Source organism: Pogoniulus pusillus, chromosome 7 (assembly GCF_015220805.1).
Source record: "Pogoniulus pusillus isolate bPogPus1 chromosome 7, bPogPus1.pri, whole genome shotgun sequence".
NCBI lineage: Eukaryota > Metazoa > Chordata > Aves > Piciformes > Lybiidae > Pogoniulus > Pogoniulus pusillus.
In genome coordinates, this window is record NC_087270.1 from 3,028,914 (window position 1) to 3,047,733 (window position 18,820).

The following is an 18,820-nucleotide window of genomic DNA, read 5'->3' on the forward strand; positions in this document are numbered from 1 at the left end:
ATGGGATGTAGCAAAGAGCACAAGATGGGATTTAGCAATGCAGGATGTGATCTGAGAGTGCAAGATGGGATTTAGCAATGCAGGATGTGATCTGAGAGTGCAAGATGGGATTTAGCAATGCAGGATGGGATCTGAGAGCGCAAGATGCAATGTAGCAAAGAGCACAAGATGTGATTTAGCAATGCAGGATGGGATCTGAGAGCACAAGATGGGATTTAGCAATGCAGGATGGGATCTGAGAGTGCAAGATGGGATTTAGCAATGCAGGATGGGATCTGAGAGTGCAAGATGGGATTTAGCAATGCAGGATGGGATCTGAGAGTGCAAGATGGGATTTAGCAATGCAGGATGGGATCTGAGAGTGCAAGATGGGATTTAGCAATGCAGGATGGGATCTGAGAGTGCAAGATGGGATTTAGCAATGCAGGATGGGATCTGAGAGTGCAAGATGGGATTTAGCAATGCAGGATGGGATCCGAGAGCGCAAGATGGGATTTAGCAATGCAGGATGGGATCCGAGAGCACAAGATGGGATCTAGCAAAGAGCACAAGATGTGTTCTATTTTAGCAACATGCATTGTAATGGTGTTGGGGAGGGGAAATGAATTGATGTGAGATGATATTTTCCAAAATTACTCTTGTTTAGCAATTTTTCTATTCTGAACTCTGCCACCTCTGGCCACTCATTTTAATAATATTTTGGTTCTTACACAGTCATGGAAACATTCTCTGGATTATATCTGGATCTAGTAATAACCAGCAAAATATATGGACATTAACTGAACTGGGAGAGAAGGTTCCTGCAGTCAGATGCTGCTTGCAGTCAATGTGCTGCTTGCCCAGGAGCTGGGCTCAAGCTCTTTCTGCTCTATGGCAGCAGGCAGCAGAGGATTACAAAGAGGCATTGAAGCATTTACTCACAGGTTATTATTATTACCCACTCGTGGGGGCCAGCCACAGTCCAGACAGTGCCCAAATGCTGTCAGGGGACTCTGTCTTGTTGGATGTTGAGGCTTGAATCTTCCTGGCTTCTGGGGACAGGACGCAGACAATCTCTGCCCTTGTCTCCTGGCTGCTTCTGCACCATCTGTGTCTATGCCCAGGGATTCTGAGCAGCACCTTCAGGTGCAGAGGCAGATGTGGTGCAGGCTCAGCACCATGTCACGCTGGCCACACAGGCCGATCGCCTGCAGGCATCCAGGCTCTGCTCCTGGTCACTGGCAGCAGTGGAGTTGAGCAGGCAGCACTAAGGCAGTGTGCAAGAGCAGCAGGGCTGGGCACAGCAGAGAGAGCAGGCACAGAGCAGGGCAGCAAAGCAGGGAAGCAGAAGCAGGTTGTTCACCTGCACATCTCCTTTGATCAGTGTGGGCCGAGATGAATTGCCCTTTGGACACAGAACAGCCACTCAGGATGGCAGTTAGCCAAAGCTTCCCATGTTAGGCAGAGCCACAGGCTGGCTTGTCCCTAACTTGGGCAAAGCACAGGCCCTGCACTAGGCAGGCACAAGCTCAGTGTGTGCACCTTGCACCACAGGACCCTGGGCAGCCCAGACTCAGTGGCTCCAGGTTCTTTTGTGTCCATGTCCCATGCTTGCCTCTGGTGGAGCAGAAAACCATGCCTAGGCAAGGCAGGACATGTACCAGCCTATTTTTGTGGCTACCAGGACTACCACAGCAAATGGACAAAAGATAAAGTACATTATTATATTAATTTTAATGGACAAAGGGCAAAATTAATAATAATAATAATAATAAATTATTGCATTCATGTTAATGGTCAAAGGGCAAAGTTAATAATAATAATAATAATAATAAATTATTGCATTCATGTTAATGGTCAAAGGGCAAAGTAAATTATTATTTTTAATAATATTATTATTTAAATAGCATTAATATGATAATAATAAAATTTGTCCTTTCTTTGTCCACTAAAATTAATTGTAATGGACAGAGGACAAAGTTATTATTATTATTATTTTCAGCTTATTATGGGTTGTAAATTTGTTTGGCTTGGAGTTGGGTTTTTTTTTTGGTGGAGCACACAAAAAATGGAGCATGTAAGATTGTTTCCATATTCAGTTAGCCTTAGAAGGGTAGGAATGAGCAGATTAAAAGTTATTATTTAGGTTTTGCCACCTCTTGTTGTGTTTTTTCTTTCACAGTTTCCACTGTTTTGGGCAAAGTAAATTATTATTTTTAATAATATTATTATTTAAATAGCATTAATATAATAAAATTTGTCCTTTCTTTGTCCACTAAAATTAATTGTAATGGACAGAGGACAAAGTTATTATTATTATTATTATTTTTAGCTTATTATGGGTTGTAAATTTGTTTGGCTTGGAGTTGGGGGTTTTTTTTGTGGAGCACACAAAAAATGGAGCATGTAAGATTGTTTCCATATTCAATTAGGCTTAGAAGGGTAGGAATGAGCAGATTAAAAGTTATTATTTAGGTTTTGCCACCTCTTGTTGTGTTTTTCTTTCACAGTTTCCACTGTTTTGGGCAAAGTAAATTATTATTTTTAATAATATTATTATTTAAATAGCATTAATATAATAATAATAAAATTTGTCCTTTCTTTGTCCACTAAAATTAATTGTAATGGACAGGACAAAGTTATTATTATTATTTTCAGCTTATTATGGGTTGTAAATTTGTTTGGCTTGGAGTTGGGGGTTTTTTTTTTGGTGGAGCACACAAAAAATGGAGCATGTAAGATTATTTCCATATTCAATTAGCCTTAGAAGGGTAGGAATGAGCAGATTAAAAGTTATTATTTAGGTTTTGCCACCTCTTGTTGTGTTTTTTCTTTCACAGTTTCCACTGTTTTGGGCAAAGTAAATTATTATTTTTAATAATATTATTATTTAAATAGCATTAATATAATAATAATAAAATTTGTCCTTTCTTTGTCCACTAAAATTAATTGTAATGGACAGAGGACAAAGTTATTATTATTATTATTATTTTTAGCTTATTATGGGTTGTAAATTTGTTTGGCTTGGAGTTGGGTTTTTTTTTTGGTGGAGCACACAAAAAATGGAGCATGTAAGATTATTTCCATATTCAGTTAGCCTTAGAAGGGTAGGAAGGAGCAGGTTAAAAGTTATTATTTAGGTTTTGCCACCTCTTGTTTTGTTTTTCTTTCACAGTTTCCACTGTTTTAGGTAAAATAAAAGCTGAACAAGCTGTTTTGCTTCAGTGTTATTTTGGATGTTTGTGGTCTCTGCTTTCCTACTCTGGATCTTTCAGGGGGGGAAAAAAAAAGTCATTCTTGTGTAACTATTCCAAGGTTACTGAACAGGAAATGGTGAATTATATTATTATAATAGCTTATATTTCGAAAAAACAACCAAACAAAATTTGATTCTGTCCCTAGCTTGTTCCATTTGCTGTCTTAAATACACTTAATCATAGAATCCAGCAGGTTGGACAAGACCTCCAGCACTATAGGCTGGGGACTGAGTGGCTGGAGAGCAGCCAGGAGGAAAGGGACCTGGGGGTACTGATAGACAGTAAGCTGAAGATGAGCCAGCAGTGTGCCCAGGTGGCCAAGAGAGCCAATGGCATCCTGGCCTGCATCAGGAACAGTGTGGCCAGTAGGTCAAGGGAGGTTATTCTGCCCCTGTACTCAGCACTGCTCAGACCACATCTTGAGTGCTGTGTCCAATTCTGGGCTCCTCAATTGAAGAGAGATGTTGAGGTGCTGGAAGGTGTCCAGAGAAGGGCCACAAAGCTGGGGAGGGGCCTGGAGCAGAGCTCTGTGAGGAGAGGCTGAGGAAGCTGGGGCTGTGCAGCCTGCAGAAGAGGAGGCTCAGGGGTGACCTCATTGCTGTCTACAACTACCTGAAGGGACATTGTAGCTAGGTGGGGTTGGACTCTTCTGCCAGGCTGTGGAGTCTCCTTCTCTGGAGCCTTTCCAAGCCTGTCTGGATGTGTTCCTGTGTGCCCTGAGCTAGTTTGCATGTTCCTGCTGTGGCAGGGGGGTTGGAGTCGATGATCCCTTAGGGTCCCTTCCAACCCCTAGCATCTGTGAGCCTGTGATTTCCTCCTGTCCTATCACTTCTTACTAGAGAAAAGAGACCAAGCTCCTCCTGGCTCCAACGTCCTTCAGAGGTCCCTTCCATTCTGTGATCCTCTGATTTGTATTCCTGTGAGGAAATTTACTTGTTCAAATCTCTTTACCTCCAGAATTTATTTACTAGCAAGACTGCTTTTCTTCTTTCTTTTATACCTCCTCAGCACTCAACCCCTCCTGTAGCCAAGATGAGCTCTGTGTATGAATTCACTATTTTCATAAACAGGAAATGTTTCTGTTAAAACCTTCATCTGCAAGAAGAAGAAAAGAAGAGCTCTGGAGCTGGTTCAGTTCTATAGAGTTCAACCGAAGGCCAATAATCCAATATGTGTATGCTGGGGGAGGCAGAGGGGAGGATAAGGAGGAAGAAACCTATCTTGCCCTGGAAAAGAAATAAAAATAGCAGCAAACCTTATCATTTTCAGATTGTTACTAGCAACAGGGAGACGTGATCCAAATAACAAGTGAATGACTGCATCCACTGGCTGCAAGATAAAGACCCCAGATAGGGATTTGATTAAGTATTATTATCAGTCACCCTACAGAGAATGGCAGCCAGCCAGCAGAGCATTCACTTCTCTCTCTATCTCTGCCTCTGCCTGCTTATGCAGGTTGTCATAGAGGTAACCCAGAGCTAGGGCAGCCTGTCAGATAGCAGCCATCATTTTGACAAGCTGGCTGCATGGACAGAGGCCAATGGGATGAGATTGAAGAAGGCCAAGGGCAGGGTTCTGCACTTTGGCCACAACAAGCCCAAGCAGCACTGCAGGCTGGGGACAGAGTGGCTGAGAGCAGGCAGGCAGAGAGGGAGCTGGGGGTGCAGGGAGAGAGGAGCTGAACAGGAGGCAGCAGTGCCCAGGTGGGCAGCAGAGCCAATGGCATCCTGGGCTGGCTCAGGAGCAGTGTGGGCAGCAGGACAAGGGAGGTTCTTCTGCCCCTGTGCTCAGCACTGCTCAGACCACCCTTGGAGTGTTGTGTCCAGTTGTGGGCTCCTGAGTTGAAGAGAGATGTTGAGGTGCTGGAAGGTGTTGAGAGCAGGGCAGCAAGGCTGGGGAGGGTCCTGGAGCAGAGCCCTGTGAAGAGAGGCTGAGGGAGCTGGGGATGTTTAGCCTGCAGCAGAGGAGGCTCAGGGCAGAGCTCATTGCTGTCTGCAGCTGCCTGCAGGGAGGCTGTAGCCAGGTGGGGTTGGGCTCTTCTTCCAGGCAACCAGCACCAGAACAAGGGGACACAGCCTTAAGTTGTGCCAGGGCAGGTCTAGGCTGGATGTTAGGAGGAAGCTGTTGCCAGAGAGAGTGATTGGCATTGGAATGGGCTGCCCAGGGAGGTGGTGAAGTCACTATCCCTGGAGATGTTGAAGCCAAGCCTGGCTGGGGCACTTAGTGCCATGGTCTGGTTGATTGGCTATGGCTGCGTGCTAGGTTGGGCTGGATGATCCTGGAGGTCTCTTCCCACCAGCTTGATTCTATGACTGTGTGATTTTCTCCACACAGAGTCCTCTTTAACCATTCCTGTGACAGCTGCAGGCAGAAAATTAGGCTGGCAGCTTAAACCATCCTGCTTTTTTTTATTGTTGTTTTGGTTTGGTAGGCTCAGAGAATAGATTATTGCTATCCCACCCCATCCCCCATCTGAAAGTCAAGATTTAAAGCCTGTGTAAGTTTCTTCCTATCTATTCCATGACCTTTATACCACATAAAAGGAAAAAGCCTGATGTTGGAGTGAGAAGACAGAGATACTTCTACACCAGCCTTTGATGTTTTATGATTTGACTCCTTATCTACATTGGGATTCTGGACAGCAATTTGGATTATGGATAGAATTTTGAGATAAGAGGCTCTCTTTTTTTTTCCTGAAGATGGAGAAATGAGGAGGAGTAAAAAGTGTTGGTGAATCCATGGATCCACCTTTCCTCTGCTTTTCAATGCACACAGGGTAAAGGGGAAACAAATACACACAAGGAAGATGGAAGCAAATTGCATTTGCTCTGGGAAAGGGGGGAAAGAGTAACCCAGAGTTTGGTTTTGGGGTAGCAATTCTGCTCAGCTCTTGCACTTCATTTGGACTGATCCTGCTATCAGAATACCTCCAGCATACATTTACAGCTCTTGTAAGACTCTGACTGGAACAATGCACCCAGCTCTGGTGTCCCCAACATAAGGAGGACATAGAGTTGTTGGAGAGATTCCAGAGGAGGGCTACAAGGATGATCCAAGGGCTGGAGCATCTGTGCTATGAGGATAGACTGAGGGAGCTGGAGGTGTTCAGCATGGAGAAGACTCTAAGAGGACTTTGTAGCTACCTTCCAATACCTGCAGGGATCCTGCAGGAAGGCTGAAGAGGGACTTTGCATGAGGAGTCAGGCCTAGGGGGGTAATGGGTTGGAGCTGAGGCAGAGCAGGGTTAGACTGGAGCTGAGGAAGTTCTTCAGTAGAAAGGTGGTGAAACCCTGGAATAGTTGCCCAGGGAGATTGTGGATGAATCTTTCCTAGGAGTGTTCAAGGCCAGGCTGGATGAGGCCTTGAGCAGCTGAGTGTGGTTGAGATGGTTCCCTTCCTCTGATGGGGAGGTTGGAGGTCCATTCTCTGAGGTCCCTTCCAGTCTGAGCCATTCTATGACTCCTGCTCTACACTCTATCAGCAGTCTTTGTGGTGCACAGATTCACACTGCACTGCTCTGAGTAACTTAATCATCCTTACACTTCACCCTCAGTGACTAAACTGCAGCCTTGAAAGGGAAAATCAGCACAGCTCCATCTCTCTCTATACCTCTCTTTGCATATGTGTCTCCCTATAAACCCCTCTCCTCATGTGTGTGTTAGTGTGTACACTTTGAGACTGTTCTTTCCCAGGGAGAAAATTCTCAAGGCATGATGACTTTGTTGTGGAAAAGAATTAAACTGATGGAACTCTGAAGAAGATCAGTAGGAAGAAAAGGCAGAAGCACTCCAAACCAGCAAGATTGTTTGTGGTGGGTTCTGATAGCAGAGATCACAGAGAAGCTTTCTAAACACTTTCACTGCAAATTGACCTCACTCTCTGTCTTAATCTACTTGGGTTGATGAGGTTTCCATCTATTTCCAGGCATAAAATGTGCTCATTCCTTTCTGGCTGGAAATCAGTGTGTTTATTATTCATTCTCATTGCTTTAAGACACCATGTTCAGAAATATTCCTTGACCACTCATTGCTGTCTGCAGCTCCCTGAAGGGAGGCTGTAGCCAGGTGGGATTGGGCTCTTCTCCCAGGCAACCAGCAACAGAACAAAGGGACACAGTCTCAAGTTGTGCCAGGGGAGGTCTAGACTGGATGTTAGGAAGAAGTTCTTGGCAAAGAAAGTGATTGGCACTGGAATGGGCTGTGCAGGGAGTTGGTGGAGTCACCATCCCTCCAAGTGCTCAAGCAAAGTTGGATGAGGGCACTCAGTGCCTGGTTGATTGTCTAGGGCTGGGTGCTAGGTTGGGCTGGGTGATCTTGGAGGTCTCTTCCAACCTGCTTGATTCTAGGATTTGATGGTACTGGAATGGCAAGGCAATAACCACAGCCTTTGCTACGGGATCTATTTAAGCAATCTCCAAACGCTAAATGCTGCTGAGGACATTGTCACTTTCAGTGCACAGAGCTCACTGGTGCTGTGCCCCAGGGATCAGTGCTGGGCACAGTCCTGTTCAACATCTTTACTGATGATCTGAAGCAGGGCATTGAGTCCAGCATCAGGGAGTTTGCAGATGACACCAAGCTAGGAGCAGCTGTGGAGCTGTTGGAGGGTAGGAGAGCCCTGCAGAGGGACCTGGCCAGGCTGGATGGGTGGGCAGAGGCCAGGGGGATGAGATTGAAGAAGGCCAAGCGCAGGGTTCTACACTTTGGCCACAAGAAGCCCAAGCAGCACTACAGGCTGGGGCCAGAGTGTCTGAGAGCAGGCAGGCAGAGAGGGAGCTGGGGGTGCTGGCAGAGAGGAGCTGAAGCTGAGGCAGCAGTGCCCAGGTGGGCAGCAGAGCCAATGGCATCCTGGCCTGCATCAGGAGCAGTGTGGCCAGTAGGACAAGGGAGGTTCTTGTGCCCCTGTGCTCAACACTGCTCAGGCCACCCCTGGAGTGCTGTGTCCAGTTGTGGGCTCTTGAATTGAAGAGAGATGTTGAGATGCTGGAAGGTGTTGAGAGCAGGGCAGCAAGGCTGGGGAGGGTCCTGGAGCAGAGCCCTGTGAGGAGAGGCTGAGGGAGCTGAGGGTGTTTGGCCTGCAGCAGAGGAGGCTCAGGGCAGAGCTCATTGCTGTCTGCAGCTGCCTGCAGGGAGGCTGTAGCCAGGTGGGATTGGGCTCTGATCCCAGGCAACCAGGGACAGTATGATGTGACACAGTCTCAAGTTGTGCCAGGGCAGGATCTGGCTGGATGTTAGGAGGAAGTTGTTGTCAGAGAGAGTGATTGGCATTGGAATGGGCTGCCCAGGGAGGTGGTGGAGGCACCATCCCTGGGGGTCTTCAAGAAAAGCCTGGCTGAGGCACTTATTGCCATGGTCTGGTTGATTGGCTGGGGCTGGGTGCTAGGTTGGACTGGATGAGCTTGGAGATCTCTTCCAAACTGCTTGATTCTATGAGTCTATGATCTTGGAGGTCTCTTCTAACCTGCCTCACTCTATGATCTCAGAGATCTCTTCCAACCTGGTAGAATCTATGATTCTCCTTCCCAGCGATGTGCCCAGCAGCACATCTCATCTGCTTGGCTTTCTTTTCATATGACTGTGGGAAATAATGAAGGTTTTATTAAATGAAACTTAATTCACCCACAACAGGGACTCTGAGCCCTACCTGTTCCCACTCCCAGGGGCCAGAGTGTAATTTAATAACAGTCTCTTTAGATTAGCCCTGTCTCTTTGCATGTGGCTCTATTATTAACTGACTCCACACCAGGGCGTGGAGAGGGCTTCAGAGATCTCTGTCTCAGCCCTTTTCATTAAGAAATATGATAATCCTGTGCTGATGATTTGTCAACTCCATCATTACAGTGACACAACCAGAGGCTATGAACGGCTGGAAGCGGTGATGTCAGCTTTTTGGCTAGGGCCCAAGGTGCTAAGGCTTTAGTAGATTGTAATTCTGCCCAGCAATGCTGCTGGGTTTTCCTGCCACACTGACAGCTGCTGAGAGATTTTTCTATTATTACTTCACTCTGTTGTTTTTTTTTTTCTCTTAAGCATTAAAGTGTAATGATTTACCAGCCTACAACGTGGGAGCAACATGTGAATTACTGTGGGCTGCCTTTTTTTGTGCTCTGCAACATCTGCTTTACAGGTGTGAACATGTGGATTTTGCTGGCTAATGCCCAGTGTTGGTTTCCACATGAAGGCCTCTAAGAGATGGAAAGAGGAAAAGAAAATGTTCTCATCTATGTGATGTTCTTTCAGCTCTCTGGGCAATCTATAAGGCAGACAATGCCTAGGTGGGGTATTTTTGTTGGTGGTGTTTTTTACTGCCTGCTACTTTGGTTTGGTTTACCACCAGGGAGGTTGTAGACTCAGCTAGCAGAGCTGGGAGGAGGCTGTGTGCCTTTGCCATAGGGAAAAAATAAAGACACAAAGAAGAGTCATTTTGATTGGGGGGCATCTTTAAGTTTGAGTTCAACCACTCTATACCTCGTGGTCTTTAAGGTCCTTTCCAACCTAAGCCATCCTACAAATCTATGAGAGAGTGATTTGCCATTGGAATGGGCTGCCCAGGCAGGTGGTGGAGTCCCCATTCTTGGAGGAAAGGCTGAGGGAGCTGGGGGTGTGCAGCCTGCAGAAGAGGAGGCCCAGGGCAGAGCTCATTGCTGTCTGCAGCTGCCTGAAGGGAGGTTGTAGCCAGCTGGGGTTAGGCTCTTTTCCCACACAACCACCAACATGAAAAGGGGACACAGTCTCAAGTTGTGCCAGGGCAGATCTAGGCTGGATGTTAGGAGGAAGTTGTTGTCAGAGAGAGTGATTGGCATTGGAATGGGCTGCCCAGGGAGGTGGTGGAGTCACTGCCCCTGGAAGTGTTGAAGCCAAGCCTGTCTGGGGCACTTATTGCCATGGTCTGGTTGATTGGCTAGGGCTGGGTGCTAGGTTGGGCTGGATGAGCTTGGAGGTCTCTTCCAACCTGCCTGATTCTATGATTCCATGCTTTATTTTGACACACACACACTCCCATAACATCTTCCCAACATCATTTGAACCCATGGGGTTTATCTCACTGTCTTAATTCCACATCTCTGAGAGTCTTCAGGTGCTAGAGCAACTGGCAGACATTAGCCCCAAATATGGGTTAAAATTTGACTTGGAGGGGTGAGGGAATTTTACACAGAGAACACATTAAGGAGGGAGCAACATCTTCAATCCATCCTTTTATGATTTCTCTAAACTGAAGGAACACTGGAGGAGGTGTTGAAGCCAAGCCTGGCTGGGGCACTTAGTGCCATGGTCTGTTTGATTGGACAGGGCTGGGTGCTAGGTTGGGCTGGATGAGCTTGGAGGTCTCTTCCAACCTGCTTGGTTCTATGTTCTTCAATCCATCATTTTATGATTATGTTTAACTCTTCAGTTCTCTTGATGTTTGGTTTTTTTTTTTTGTTGTTTTTTGTTTGGTTTATTTGCTTGCTGAAGAGGTTTTTTTTTTTTCTCTCTTTGTTTTTTGGTGTGGGGTTTGTTTCCTCGTGTTGCTATTTTTGTCCCCCTACATCTCTCCTGTGGAAGTTATTGGAGCTCCAGGTTCTTACATTACATCTTTGTACAGTGACTTACTCCTGCACCTCAGTGTCTGCCTGAAGGCACCAAAATTGGAGGCAGTGCTCAAGACGTGGCCTCACTAGTGCTGAGTCCAGAGAGCCAATCATATCCCTACTCCTGCTGGCCACACTATTACTGAACCAGGCTGGGTGGGGAATGGCTGAGAGCAGCCCTGAGGAACAGGCCCTGGGGGTCTGGGCTGATGAAAAGCTCAAGAGGAGCCTGCAGTGTGAGTGCAGCCCAGACACAACCCTGTGCTGGGCTGCAGCAAGAGCAGTGTGGGCAGCAGGGCAAGGGAGGGGATTCTGCCCCTGGGCTCTGCTCTCCTCACACCCCACCTGCAGCCCTGGGGGCAGTTCTGGAGCCCCCAGCACAAGCAGGACATGGAAGTGTTGGAGCCAGTGCAGAGGAGGCCACCAAGACGCTGAGAGGGCTGCAGCAGCTGTGCTGTGAGGAGAGGCTGAGAGAGTTGGGGCTGTGCAGCCTGGAGAAGAGAAGGCTTCCAGGAGAGCTTGGAGTGGCCTTGCAGGGTCTGAAGAGGGCTGCAGGAGGTCTGTGGAGGGACTATTGACGAGGTCTTGTAATGACAGGATGAGGAGGAATGGGTTTGTAGTGGCAGAGGGGAGATTGAAAGTGGATGTCAGGCAGAAGTTGTTTGGAGTGAGGTTGGTGAGACACTGGCACAGGTTGCCCCTGGAGGTTAAGGATCACAGAATCACAGAATGTGATCAAAAATCATATTCTGTGCTTCATAACCTTGTTGTGTTGCTGGATTTTTGATATCAGGAGTCTGATAGTAGTTCAGAATCAGTTATGCTTAAGCTTCAGGTGCAATTTGAAATCCTCTTTCATAGCCCTGTTGGAAAGAGATAAAAAGGGATATAGATATATAGATATATATATACATATGTAGAGAGAGAGGTGTTAATACAGCATTCAGTTTGAATCAATGGCAGTGAAGTGACATATTGCTTTAAATAGAAGCAGATTGCACTGTTCTGACATTGATGAGATGTTTGCAACCAAAAATAAGAGTTAGATTGCTTTTTGTTATTGTCACAGCCTTAAAAGGAAGGGTTGGTAAGCAGGAAGGGAGGAAAGGGACTTGTTTCTAGTGTGTTTGCTTTGAAATCAGAGCCATCAAATAGCAGAAGAAAAGGAAATATGCAAGCTGTGCTGTGTTGAGGCTGAAACACCATAGGATTGATAAAGGGAGTAAAAAGGGAACTTAGTGCATCTCCACTGTGAAACTGAGAGGCATGGAACAGAAAGAGATCAAAGAGAGAGAGCTGCAGAACTGACACTCCTTCCAAGGACGTGCAAAGCACAGGCAAGAGCAACAACATCAGCACTGAGCAACAACATCAAGACTTGGTTAGGTATTTTTGGCATTTTCTTCCAGGCTGACACCTTTCCATCACTGTCAGGAACACAATGAGAAGGCAGCCTTGCAAAACAACATTTTTTCTCCCCTGTGACCTACTAAATACTGTTGACCTTTCAGGAGAGTTTGCTGATGACACCAAGCTGGGAGGCTTGGCTGATACAGATGAAAGCTGTGCAGGCATCCAGGGAGACCTTCACAGACTGAGAGCTGGGCACAGAGCAACCAAACGAGGTGCAACAAGGACAAGTGCAGAGTCCTGCACCTAGGGAGGAATAGCAAACTGCAGCAGCACAGGCTGGGAGGTGACTGCTGGAGAGCAGCCCTGTGGAGAGGGATCTGGGAGTGCTGAGGGAGAACATCCATGGCACAGCAATGTGCCCTGGTGGCCAAGAAGGCAAATGAGATCCTGAGGTGCATTAAGCAGAGTGTGTCCAGCAGATAAAAGGAGGTTCTCCTGCCCCTCTACTCTGCCCTGGTCAGACCTCATCTTGAGTACTGCCTTCAGTTTTGGGCTCCCCAGTTGAAGAGGGAAAGGGATCTGCCTGTATCCAGTGGAGGGCTACAAGGATGCTGAGGGGAATGGAACACTCCCTGATGAGGAGAGGCTGAGGGACCTGGGGCTGTTCAGTCTGGAGAAGAGAAGGCTGAGAGGGGATTTAATCAATGTCTATAAGTATCTGAGGGCTGGGGGTCAGGAGTGGGGGGCACAGGCTCTGCTCACTGCTCCCTGGGATAGGACAAGCAGCAATGGATGGAAGCTGCAGCACAGGAGGTTCCAGCTCAACACAAGGAGCAACTTGACTGGAAGGGTCCCAGAGCACTGGCACAGGCTGCCCAGAGAGGTTGTGGAGTCTCCTTCTCTGGAGCCTTTCCAGGCCTGTCTGGATGTGTTCCTGTGTGCCCTGAGCTAGATTGTCTGGTTCTGCTGTGGCAGGGGGCTTGGAGTCAATGATCTCTTAGGGTCCCTTCCAACCCCTGACATCCTGTGAGCCTGTGAGTTCTGAAAGGAGTCTAGAATCAGAAAAAGGGGTCTTAGAAGGCACTGACTTGCATTCCCAGTTTACCCTGGATAGTTCAGGTAGAAACTGGATAGTTCAGGTAGAATGATTTCACAGAATCACAGAAGCAGAATAATCATTTAACCTAAACATTCTTTTCTTGTTGTGGTGGTTTGGCTGTTCCCTGCCCCCCCAGACTTTTGAATTTGCTCCAGCTAACTCACAAGGGCTCTGGGAATATAAATGAAGCTATTTATTTACAGCAGCACAATATACAAGCAGCTATTTACAGTCTATACAGTTATAGACAGACATAGACAAAGGATAAACCATACAGAAGCACAACTCTTGTTACTGTCTACAACTACCTGAAGGGGCATTGTAGCCAGGTGGGGGGTGGCCTCTTCTCCCAGGTAACCAGCAATAGAACAAGGGGGGACAGTCTCAAGTTGTGCCAGGGTAGGTCTAGGCTGGATATTAGGAAGAAGTTCTTCCCAGAGAGAGTGATTGGCATTGGAATGGGCTGCCCAGGGAGGTGGTGGAGGCACCGTCCCTGGGGGTCTTCAAGAAAAGCCTGGCTGAGGCACTAAGTGCCATGGTCTGGTTGATTGGATGGGGCTGGGTGCTAGGTTGGACTGGATGATGTTGGAGGTCTCTTCCAACCTGCTTGATTCTATGATTCTATGATTCCCCTCCCAGAAACCTGAGTCCCCAGGAGGGGTTCTCAAACCACCCCAACACCTCCCCCTACCCCTCTCAACCTTACCCCAAATCCTAGGAAGAAAAGAGGTGCAGCCAAGAGGTTAAGGAGGAAGGTTAGTGGCAGTGAGGTTAAGGAGATGTTGCTCAGTGTGAAGCCAAAAGCAGAGTGACACAAAATAGAGAATGTTATCTAATGTTTGCTTCTTGTTCCCAGACTTCTCAGTGGGACTGGGAGAGAAGGAGACACAACCTTTGTTTTCCTTTTCACAGCTAAATTATCTACTTTCTCTCACCAAAACATTCTAGCCTGCTTCAAACTAGCACACTTGTAGCAGGGAAGGCTTAGATTGAGGTTTTTTATAGAATAAACTGATTGACTGAAAGGGTTCTCCAAGCCTGGCACAGGCTGCCCAGGGAGGAGGTTGAACTCCCATCCCTGGAGTTGAGACAGGCAGAGCTGTGGTGCTGAGGGCCATGGTTTAGCCTCAGCTTTGGTAGAGTTAGGGAATGGTTGGACTCAGTCTTAAAGGTTTTTTTTTCCAGCTGAATTGATTCTCTGATTCTAAGCTGCTAATGGAAGCAGGACTTGGTTGTCAGAAAGCTCTTCAGGCTGAGCTTTTTAGCAGCTTCTTTCATTATGATGTCTTAGTACCAGGTAGTTTGTAATGTATTTATCTTCTATGCCTTGGCCCAAGGGGAAGGAAAGGTCTCATCTGTATGCACAGGGAAAGGAAGCACTGGAAAGGCAAAAATGCTATGCTCAGTGTGGTTGTCTGAACCTCCCACAACTTCTGATTTCAAGTAAGAATCTACATATCCTTGAATAGCTGACCCCAAACAAGTTGCCTACTAGCACACAGGATGCTCCTGGCTAAAATTGTAGCTGCTCTGTGATCCTGAGAAAGGAAATCAGTGACCAGAAGCTTCTCCATAATCAGAAGATCAGCCGAAGGTGGTGGTCCAGGCACAGATGTTGTGTAGCTGTGACTGTGACAGAGCCAGACCCCAGCAATGCTGCTGAAGCTGGCCCAAGTTTTGATTCAAAGAATGAGAAATTTATCATTCCAGGGAGTTTTGATGCAAGAAGGAACTTGAGTCATCAACCACATCAAAGAAATGACTCCACTCTGGCAGAAAGGAGGCATGGGGGGAATGTTTGCTCCAGAGTCTGGGTTGTGCTATATGCAGTGTCAGGGGAAAGGGGAGAATGCGTCAGACATGATGCAAAAGCATTAAGCACAGGGACTGTGTGCTGGGCTGCAGCAAGAGCAGTGTGGGCAGCAGGGCAAGGGAGGGGATTCTGCCCCTGGGCTCTGCTCTCCTCACACCCCACCTGCACTCCTGGGTGCACTTCTGGAGCCCCCAGCACAAGCAGCACATGGAAGTGTTGGAGCCAGTGCAGAGGAGGCCACCAAGATGCTGAGAGGGCTGCAGCAGCTGTGCTGTGAGGAGAGGCTGAGAGAGTTGGGGCTGTGCAGCCTGGAGAAGAGAAGGCTTCCAGGAGACCTTGGAGTGGCCTTGCAGGATCTGAGTGGGGCTGCAGGAGGACTGGGGAGGGACTATTGACAAGGACTTGTAATGACAGGATGAGGAGGAATGGGTTTGAAGTGTCCGAGGGGAGATTGAAAGTGGCTGTTAGGCAGAAGTTGTTTGGAGTGAGGGTGGTGAGACACTGGCACAGGTTGCCCAGGGAGGTTATGGATCACAGAATCTTTGATCCCATTCTGTGCTTCTGTGCTCCCCCAACCTCCCTGGATGTGTTCAGGACCAGGTTGGGTGAGACCTTGAGCAACCTGTCCTAGTGGGAGGTGTCCCTGCCTATGGCAGAGGGGTTGGAAGTGGCTGAGCTTTGAGGTCCCTTCCAACCTAAAGAATTCTATGATGCTATGGTTCTGTGACATGAACCCAGAGCCACCCTTTAGCATGACAAAGGTGCTACCTGCCTCAGGCTGTAAAGGTGGACAAAGCCTAACGTTGTTAGGTCTTGTAGGATGTTGCTAGGTCTTGTATGAAAAAATGAGAGAGGTAAAAGCCCTTTAGAGCTTAGGCTGCCACTGCTGTTAAAGAGAATAAAAAACGTTTCTATATCAATGACAAAAGAAGGGGCAAGGACAACCTCCAGTCCTTATTTGATGAGGAGGTGAATATAGTAACAAAGGATGAGGAAAAGGTAGAGTTACTTAACACCTTCTTTGCCTCAATCTTCAATAGTGGGACAGGTTGTTTCCAGGACAGCTGGCCTCCTGAGCTGGCAGATGGAGTCAGGGACCAGTGTAGTCCCCCTCTAATCCACAAGGAAGAAGTAAGGGAACTCCTGAGCCACTTGGATCCTCACAAGTCCATGGGACCAGATGGGATCCATCCTAGGGAGCTGAGATTGGTGGCAGCTGAGCTGGCCAAGCCACTCTCCATCATTTATCAACAGTCCTGGCTCACTGGAGAGCTACCCAAAAACTGGAAGCTGCCAATGTGATGCCATCCACAAGAAGCATCGGAGGGAGGAATTAGGAAATGACAGAGCTGTCAGCCTGACCTTAGTGCCAGGCAAGGGCATGGAACAGGTCATCTTGAGTGCCATCACACAGCACCTACAGGATGGACAAGTGATCAGGCCAAGCCAGCATGGGGTTAGGAAGGGCAGGTCCTGCCTGACCAACCTGATCTCCTCTTCAGATTGGGTTGCCCACCTGGTGAATGTGGGCAAGCTGTGGATGGCACTGTCTGCCACAAGCAGCTCCTGGCCAAGCTGGCAGCTCATGGCTTGGACAGATTCACTCTGATATGGGTCAAGAAGTGGCTGGAGGGCTGGACCCAGAGAGTGGTGGTGAATGGTGCCACATCCAGCTGGCAGGTGGCACTGGTGGTGTGCCCCAGGGATCAGTGCTGGGCACAGTCCTGTTCAATATCTTTGTTGATGATGTGGATCAGGGAATTGAGTCCAGCATCAGTGAGTTTGCAGATGGCAGCAAGCCAGGAGCAGCTGTGGAGCTGTTGGAGGGTAGGAGAGCCCTGCAGAGGGACCTGGCCAGGCTGGATGGGTGGGCAGAGGCCAAGGGGATGAGATTGAAGAAGGCCAAGTGCAGGGTTCTGCACTTTGGCCACAAGAAGCCCAAGCAGCACTAGAGGCTGGGGCCAGAGTGGCTGAGAGCAGGCAGGCAGAGAGGGAGCTGGGGGTGCTGGCAGAGAGGAGCTGAAGCTGAGGCAGCAGTGCCCAGGTGGGCAGCAGAGCCAATGGCATCCTGGGCTGGCTGAGGAGCAGTGTGGGCAGCAGGACAAGGGAGGTTCTTGTGCCCCTGTGCTCAGCACTGCTCAGGCCACCCCTGGAGTGCTGTGTCCAGTTGTGGTCTCCTGAATTGAAGAGAGATGTTGAGGTGCTGGAAGGTGTTGAGAGCAGGGCAGCAAGTCTGGGGAGGGGCCTGGAGCACAGCCCTGTGAGGAGAGGCTGAGGGAGCTGGGGGTGTTTGGCCTGCAGCAGAGGAGGCTCAGGGCAGAGCTTATTGCTGTCTGCAGCTCCCTGTAGGGAGGCTGTAGCCAGGTGGGGTTGGGCTCTGCTGCCAGGCAGGCAGCAACAGAGCAAGGGGACACAGTCTCAAGCTGTGCCAGGGCAGGTTCAGTCTGGATGTTGTTAGGAAGTTGTTGTCAGAGAGAGTGATTGGCATTGGAATGGGCTGCCCAGGGAGGTGGTGGAGTCGTTGTGCCTGAAGGTGTTGAAGCAAAGCCTGGCTGGGGCACTTAGTGCCATGGTCTGGTTGATTGGCTAGGGCTGGGTGCTAGGTTGGGCTGGATGATCCTGGAGGTCTCTTCCAACCTGCTTGATTCTATGATTCTAATTCCTTTAAATGAATTTAACCTGCTTGAAAAAACCTCCATGAGGATTGGAAGTTCTGCTCACTGGCTAAAAGCTGAGCTTTTGACTCATGCTACACTCACCATTCATCTGCCTGCCTGTTGACTGGGGGTGTGCAGTGACTAAATCCTGTTCACCCTCTCAGTGCTACGTCTGCTGACTGTCTTTTCATTTTAATTAGCATTTGCCTTTACTAGAGCAACATCTGGGAACAAACTTAACACATCCTTTATTGCAATTAACTTCAAATGCCAGAAAGGGCCTGAAGGAAAGAAGCCAGAATCTCTGCTCTGCAATGTGTCAGAATGCAAGCTCAGCCTATGGACACACTCAATATATATTCCAGATGATTAGCACAGCTAATAACTGTTTTCCATCCTCTGAGCAAGCTAAATCTTAGCCCAAATTAAGTTCTACTCAACTGTGAAGTGCTGCAGGCAGGTTTCTTTGGTGAAAAATGACCCCAGTGCTCAGAGCCTCTGAGGAAAGGACCACATGAAACTGTGAGCTTACCTGGGGAGCAACACAGGAGAGAGTTGATGGAAGTGCCACAATGGTTTTGAGCCTAACACATAGAATCTCAGAATTGCTTCTGAGATCATCAAAGAGCAGCTGCTGCTGGTCTCTTCTCACAGGTAATTATCACAGAATCAGTCAGAGTTGGAAGGGACCACAAGGACCAGCCAGTGCCAACCCCCTGACATGCCCAGGGACACCTCACACTACATCAGGCTGCCCACAGCCTCAGCCAGCCTGGCCTTAAACACCTCCAGGCATGAGACTTCCACTAACTCCCTGGGCAATCCCTTCCAGGCTCTCACCACCCTCATGTTGAAGAACTTCTTCCTAACATCCAGGCTGAATCTCCCCATTTCTAGCTTGGTTCCATTCCCCCAGTCCTATCCCTACCTGACAGCCTAAAAAGTCCCTCCACAGCTTTCTTGTAGCCCCATTCAGGTATTGCAAGGCCACAATATGGTCACCTGGGAGCCTTCTCCTCTCCAGACTGCACAGCCCCAACTCCCTCAGTCTCTCCTCACAGCAGAGCAGCTCCAGCTCTCTGCTCATCCTCA